General features: G+C 31.9%; 1 long non-coding RNA gene across 17 annotated transcripts; it reads right to left on the reverse strand.

Annotated features, from left to right (window-relative positions):
- Positions 1–849: 849 nt before the first annotated feature.
- Positions 850–5556, reverse strand: LOC114294966 (uncharacterized). Of its 17 annotated transcripts, none has more exons than XR_014328104.1 (6): positions 5314–5556; positions 3378–5136; positions 2687–2807; positions 2445–2565; positions 1329–1534; positions 850–1162 (listed from the first exon to the last, which is right to left on the reverse strand). It is a non-coding gene; the product is annotated as an uncharacterized LOC114294966 (long non-coding RNA). The 17 variants fall into 17 exon arrangements; XR_014328101.1 differs by having other exon boundaries at positions 2728–2807; positions 5314–5555; XR_014328109.1 differs by having other exon boundaries at positions 1329–2807; positions 3378–3430; positions 4752–4827; positions 4994–5136; positions 5314–5549.
- Between the last annotated feature and the right edge of the window lie 2782 nt (positions 5557–8338).

Here is an 8338-nt window from a genome sequence, read left to right on the forward strand (position 1 = left end):
CTGTTAAGTAAAACAAGTTTGGCTCATTGAGACCATCAACAGGGCATCACGCCTTGAAAACGTGTTGGCTATTGAGATATAGCACGGCATTTTATAAAACGTCTTTGACTCAAGTGCCATTATAGGCAACTTTTCTTGTAATGAACCATGCTGTTGTTGAGTTTGTAAAACATTTTAAGTAATTTATTTATTTAATTCTAGGGGTGGTTTGGGATATTTTATATAAGTATACTTTTTGATTTTTTATAAAAAAAAATGTGTAGAAAAATAAAAAAAGTTGGTAGAAAGGTAGAAAAGAGATATTGATAGATATTGAGTAATGTGACCTAAATAAGTGTATATATATAAAAAAAAAATAGACTTTTTTAATACACGCTAAACACTTGTTTAATATTATTCTGTGGATGAATCGTTGGTGTCGCACAATGAAGTACTGGCCCTCACCGACATGACTCTCACTGCAGGAAAAATATCTTTTACCGGCGTTTAAAAAACGTCACTAAAGCTATCAAAAACGTCGGCAAAACATATACCGACTTTTTAAAATTACGTCGAAAATGCGGCCGTCGCTATAACTTAGCGACGTTTTATAAACGCCGTACAAGATCTTTTGTGGTGCTTTTATTAAAATGTCGCTAATTTTTTTTTTTTTCAAAAAAAAATGAATATCTGAACCCGATCAGAATTTTTTCCAAATATGAATTCCTTCCTCAAACACAAAACTATTTATTAGCAAAATAAGGATTCAATTGTCAAAAATAATTAGCACATAAACTAAAAATAAGCCAAACAAGTTTAATTCTTTTCGAGATGGCTACAATTTTACATTTGACAAACAATAGAAGAAAATTTGTAACATTTCCTACCTGTTTATATTTAACCACTAAGCACACCCATAAAAAAATGTTGATACATACCCCAGAAAAAATATTAATACATACATTCCAACATGACATTAAAATACAGGACTTTCAAATAAAAACCAATCAAACGAATCAACTTAGCCCATATAACTTGAAATATGGCAAAAAAAAAAACAAATATCGAAGATAATGAATCAAGATCAGAACATCAGCACCACTAACAGAATTTAAAGAGCTTCTTGAATAAGCTTCTCTGTCAGAGATTTTGGAAGTTCCGTAACAAAATCAGTTGTCCTTACCTGCAGGAGAAAAGCAATAGATGCCCATGTTGTGAGAAATCAACCCATCAAATGATGCAAATAACCAACTAACAAACAAATTTGATGAGAGGAGTTCTCAATCATTTACATAATTACTCAGATACAAATCAGATGAAAGGAATAACAAATTTGATGACAAGCTTACCATGGTGTCAACAAAGGGCAATGTCAAAGGATATTCAAGCATGAAACCTCCAGCAACATTGAGCATAATTCCTTCCTCAACCCTGAACATAACTCGCCACATAGAGTAGGCATATTATATAAAAAAAATTACAAATAAAATCCATATTGTTTGTCTATTTTTACCAGGCTATCAATGACCTCATTTGGTATGTCATGGAAATAAACCTACGCCAAACACCAATAACAACTAATTTTGCAAAGTCAAAGTAACTTAAAAGGTAGAAATATTATGTTTCCAAATTCTTGAAAGTAATGCATAACAAGAAAATTTACTGTTACATTGACTGGGTACATGTGTGGGGTGTTGGTATTTATGTACAAGAGTGAGCTACAACCAATATAACCTTGAGTTCTTTATAGTTAGAGAAAAATGTAACATGTAAGAAGTTTCTTTTTATAATTTTACTCATTCTTCTTCATTTATTATTATTATTATCTTCAATTGTTGTTGAACCATTTATTTGTTTAGCAAGTGTTTCACAATCTATAATTGTCAAATATGTATGCCACAGCCAAAGGTATTCATATAAGACAGTTTTTATGGGGCAAGCTGCTATAAATGCTGTATTGAGAGACTTTTTAATCAAAGACTTTTCATCAATAATCTGGAAGAAGAGAGATTTTATAAACCAGCAAACAGTGAATTGTATATAAAGTGAATTCTTCTCGAAATCTAGCAAATGGCTCCCTTGTGGGTTGGGGGGTCTTGTCTTTACCATATTTTTAAGTGACGGTGATGGTGATGGTTTGATAGCAAATGGTGGAGATTTACCCCCCAAAAAAACAAGTATGAACAACAAATAGGCTCAACAACCATCCCTAGTTGTAGACACGATAACAACAGTAGTGAATATATTTGACTCTTTAGCTGTAACACTAGTATATTCAAGTTTCTGTTATAAAAATTTCTGATCATATCTTGGAAGGAACATATTAAAGAAAGACTTGAGTTAAACACCTTCAAAAAAAAAAAAAAAAAAAACATTTAGACGAATTTTATGTTAAACATATAGACTTAATAACCAAGAGTTTTTTTCTTGAGGACAGCAAACACATGTAGCTATGCAAAACATACCTGTTAGACCAATTTCTCTTTCAAGGTCTGGTGGAGTCAACATGTCATAGCCAATAATTGATGAGCTGAAGCCTACGGCATACTCATCGATCAAGATAAAACATCTTTGTGCAAAGGACTCCTACAGAAATGTTCATCTGTTAACTGTCTAATGATTTATAATCAAACAGAAAAAGTGTGTTGCCTATAGAGATAAAGAAGGAAACAAACTAAGAAATCAATATCAATGCTTCACATACTACCAGAGTTAGAAGTAGAAAATGAGTATTTAAATCCTGCTCACTCTATATGCAGGGTCTTCCCAGCTGCCATCAGAGGGTTTATAGGGTGTGTATTGAATGAATAAGTTGATCAAGTGCTTACCTGTTATGAAATGACTAAATAACATTATTGTGATACAGTGATCAACACTAATAGGTCAAGCTCAGCATGGTAATAGGCATAAAGGCTTTGTTTGGTATCATTTTCAAAATTTTCGTTTTTAGTTCAACACCCCTCAGTGTCGTATCATTTTCATTTTTGCAAAAATAGTTTTAGAAGATTCAGAAAACAATTTTAAAGTGTTCTAATAAAAAGAGTTTTCAGAAAACTTTCCCAGAAATAGTTTTCCAAACAAGTTTTCATGGTAGTTTTCAATAACAAAAAAATAATAATAATAACAAAAACAAAAACAAAAACAATACAAAATGCACCCTTAATGTCCCTCACAGAGACCATTAAGCAAATGAAGAAAAAAAAGAACAGTGCCTATAACTATAGAAACAAAAGAGGGAAAACATAAACTAACACTCAGCAAGCATAAAAGAGCTTAGACTGAAAGTTTATGATTCAACAAATCCCGTTTTGAAAATTAGTAATCTCGGATCATTTCCAAATAAAAAAGCTTCTAGATTCCTGAGGATGATCCTCAAAGGTACAGGAGTTGTGGCCTACCAAAGTCTAGGGAAGCTAAAGCAACTTCAACTGGCTAAGACCGATCATATTTTCTGCAATAACGTGGAAGCCATCAAACCAGGTAACTGTTAGTGAGAGACCAACAGATACACAAAATACTACAGCAGAGGTAACAGCACAAAACCAAAGACAGCAGAGGTGTTACCAACATATACACAGATACACAGATCTAACAGCATAAAAACAGATACAGCAGATATAACAACTCAGCTACAGAAGAGACCACCAAATACTCAGCTGAAGGAAGTGATACCCAGTTTAGATCCCACCAAGTAACAAAACAGCTCAGGTCACCTAATAGCAATAACTAAAAAAGAAGTGGCTAAATCAACCCCAAACAGCATTAACATCAAGACTAGAACGGAATCCCATCCATGATTTCCCAACCAATTTTTTTTTACTTTATATTCAGAGTATCAGAGGATTCCATATTAGGCTTCCATAACTCATATTTGGTTTAACTTTCTCAACATAAAACTTAAGTTTTCCATCATTTTTATGGTTTATGGTTCCACTTTCTAGAAACCAGCATTCAAGAAAATATATAATAGAGAACTTTATAATTGAGAACTTTATTATTTCATCATGACCTTTCTAATGAAAATCACAAGCAAAGTGTGCATCCTCTGCCATTTCAATATTAAAATGTAAGATTTACAAACAAAAGTAAAGGACCATTTCTGAGCAGTATGACAAACAAGTCACTTAACAAATAAGAAACTATGGATCAAAATCTTTAGTCTATAGCTGCCTAGTTGCTTCATATTCATGCTCGATAACAGTCCAACCTGATAATGACTATTCTTAGTACCAAAATAACCATTTAGACAAGTTTGTTTGACATCAAACTGAAAATGTAGGTGAATCTTCAAATGTCCAGACCATTTATTTCCAAAAATGGACCATTTGATATTTCTCATAGGAAACAATATCAAGAGGATATCAGGAAAGATAAGGGGAGCTAATATTTTAGACAACAAAAAGATTGTGAGATAGATGATTACATAGTTCACTACAACTATTTTTCACATTATTATCATTAAGGGCGCACAAGATCCCATGGTAGACACAGATAACACCCCTTTCAGATTGGCAGAAAATACTACACTAATAAAAGTTTATTTTACAATAAAAGTTTTATCATCATTTTTATTTTCCAGTGTTTGGCTAAAAATTAAAAGATAAAATAAAAATAACAAAATTTTTCCATTGACACATTTTATCGAACATTTGACATGCAAGGAAAATGGTACAATAAGAATCACAATATCAACAAGCAATTCCAACAACAAAAAAATCCATAAAAATTTTTTATGTCAGTAGGATATGAATCATAGCATCAGGAATACTAACCTCAACTACAAATCAGTCATCATCAATATGCATAGAAGAGCACCAATGAACTAGTCACCAACACCAATTTTAGAAACTGTTTTGACATTTTTTTGTAAGAAAAATGTAATAGTGACAAAGATAATGAGATTCAATCAAAAACAGAGAGAGAGAGAGAGAGAGAGAGGTCCAAATCTCATAGAGCAATGAATAGAATACGTGAAATTCGATCGGAGAGATTGAGAAAGCAGATTTGATATTACCATAATAGTAGATCAGAGAGACAGAGAGAGCATATCTGATCGGATAGAGAGCAGATCTGAGAATAAGATCTACATCTCTACGTTGTTGAACTTGCTTCTACTCACTGTTGCTAACAATCTAGATCCAACGCTGCTTGCTTACACTATACGTGATCAGAGACATTAACACGACACTCAAAACCCTAGATAAATCGATTCGAAAAGAGAAAATACAAAATAGAAGAAAAGAAACTAGAAATCAACTATAAATCGTTAGTTTAAGCCATGAAAGTCTACAGATCTTGTGAGAATGTAGCAAATCCATATCAAAAAACTCTAACCTTGAGCCCTAGATCGACTTAGATAAGAGGGATTCAAACGATATTACAGACAAATGCTCAAATCAAGTGTAGAATAAGAATTTCCAGATCATACAACCAAAGAATCGATGGAGATCGAAGATCCAAGGCCTTGATTTCTCTCTCTGGTTCTGTCTCTATCCCTCTATCTCTCTCGCTCTCTCTCAAAAGTCATGCTCTGTTCTCTAAAGTCACGTCTCTCTTTTTTATCAAAGGAGCCTCTTCAATCACAAATAAATGTATTTCACAATTTTTTAATAACCGTGTACAAAACGAGTTGGATAATTAAATTTGCTCAAAAAAAAAATTATAAGAGATTTCACAACGTTTTTCAAAAAACGTCAGATAAAAAAACGTGGTAATATCTTATTTTTCTTGTAGTGTCTAGAGACATGATTGGGCTATCTCAGGCCCAGTCTGCTACTCACATAGTTAGCCCTTCTTAATTGGGTCATAAAGTTGATGGTTTATTGCAGAGGTTGGTTTTTTTTTTTTTTTTTTTCATCTATTAGCTCATTTAACCCGTCAGTTAAAGGGGCGTTGAACGAGATGAATAGTTAATTATTTAAATTTAGTTAAAAACTTTAACGAGTTTTAAAATATATTTGAGTTTAGTTTATCAAAATTTTGAATTGAACTTAAATGAGTTTTTGTCGAGCCAGCTCGAGTAATTTGATATTTTTATATACTTTTAATTTTATCAAACTATGCAATTGTTCAAACTTGATTTGAAAACTATAATGAGTTTTAAAATGTGTTCAAGATTAGTTTGTTTACCTAACGAATTGAGTTCGAACAAGTTTTTAACAAGCTGAATAAAGTTCTTCACAAAAAAAATTATAATTTATTTTTTATTTTTATCATGGAAGGTCTCAAATTTTCAAAAACTTAGATAAAATCTCATTTTGTTGTTTAACCTGAAGTCTCAAAATTTTTTGACCACTGTTGAATTACGATTGGTATAATAAATCTCACATGACATGAGTCATTACAAACGTGAATTGGTCTAATAGTTATAGATGCATAGTGATAAATAAAATTACTCAATGCAATAAAAGCAAATTTTCTTACAAATACACTGTCATTTAATTTTAATGCATCCATTTCAAAGACCAATGCTTGGTACTGTATGCCACATCAATTTATAATATATACATATATATATATATATATATAAAAGTGTACAAGAAGTTTATTAGTATAGCATTGTTCAAATAGAATTAGATGAAAAATAGTAAAAGTAGCATTATTGGTTCATTTGAGCAAAATAATAGGGGATTGTGTTCATTACTAGTGAAAAATGGAAAATGGGAACATAAATGCTATATATTATAAAATATTCATGAAGTATACAAAATTTAAATTTATGGTATACATTTAAATTTGGAGTGATGTAGGGCACTTAGATTAAATTTAATCTATATATTTTAAATTTTAAAAGCTTATCTAAATATATATTGCGTAGATAACTATTAACTATATCAAATGAGAAACATAACTCAACAAAAATGACATATAAGCATAGAATAAGCTTAGATGTATAGATTAATCTCACATAATGGCCTAGAGATGTGGGACAAAAGAATGATTCCCACAAGCATGTCCATTTTGTGGCATGTGTTCGTAGCACTGCTAATAAGATAAGCATAGCTATATATATACATAGTTTTCCAAGTAGCATGATAAATTCTCACTATTTTTTAAATAAGATAAATTCTACATACACAAATAATGTTTGTTTTGATTTCATGTAAACCTTGAAACAACAAAATGATCAACAAAATAAAAGCGGTCTTCAATGTTCATGGAAGAAGAGAAAGCCTAGCATGAGAGAGAAGAGCCAGTCAGATTAGCCAAGATGACTGCCTAAGAATCGAACAAGGGCTGAATAAAAATTACCAAGTGATCCATCTCTCAACCCTTGTGTGGGAGTAGGCAAGTCATCCTTGGCTACCAAACTCTACACTCTACCCCTTCATGTAAGGCCTCTTTTCCTCTCTCTCTCTCAAACACAACTCAATTCTCCATTTCATGACATAAAAATACATGGCCATGGATGTCTCTATTTATAGCCAATTTGAGAGAGCGTAGACATACAATTCAAATAGAAAAAAGGAAGAAGAAATAAGAGAGAGAGAGAGAGAGACTAGACATACGATTCGGATATATATGATATATGAGTATTCCTTACAATCAAATTGCTTCTTTTTCAAAAACAAGTCTCTTCTCTCCTTTTTCTTTTGATATATTCCACCACGTCCTCATCATCTGCATGCATGAATGACTGAATCATATTGTATGTAAAAAAGGCCCACCAAAAAAAGAAAAAAAAAGAAGAAGAATATATTCTATTAAAAAATGTATGGAGCCAATCAATTTGTGTGTGTATGCTCGTTCTTTTTGCCTTCTGGATAGTTGATAGTTAATGGAGTAGTAGTAATTGGGAATTTCAACAGCAAAGAAAAGCTCTTTGAAAGATTTAGTTTTTAGGGTCAACTCTCACTTGTTGTGCCATGGGCAGAACAACTTGCATCAAAGTCAATTTTATCACAAAACTTTCAACTCCTAATTTGAAACTTGCCATGCCATTCCATGCATGGTACTTGGTGATAAGCCAACTTTTGCTTCAATGACTTACTTTGGTTATTATTATTATTATTATATTTTGCACGAGGAAATGAAAATGGGTGAAATTGCAACACGCAACAATGAGACTTGAATTAAGATATTGCACCTTCATTTACCAAGCCAACTTCTAGAAGAAAGTTGTACAATATTGGCTTACTTTTATTTGGATAAGACCATGTCTATTTATAATTAATATAAGACACACAAGAAAAATGAATTAAATAATTACACAATCAAATCCTAAAAATCAAATCCCTAAATAATCGTAATTTATAGAAATCACGGGATCTCCTAAATATACAATATTCTGTATTCCAACACTCCCCCTTAAGTTGGATCAAAGATGTCCACCAAACACAGTTTGCCAATGGAAGATCAA

This window comes from Camellia sinensis, chromosome 4 (genome assembly GCF_055761805.1).
Source record: "Camellia sinensis isolate YWXY chromosome 4, ASM5576180v1, whole genome shotgun sequence".
Lineage (NCBI taxonomy): Eukaryota > Viridiplantae > Streptophyta > Magnoliopsida > Ericales > Theaceae > Camellia > Camellia sinensis.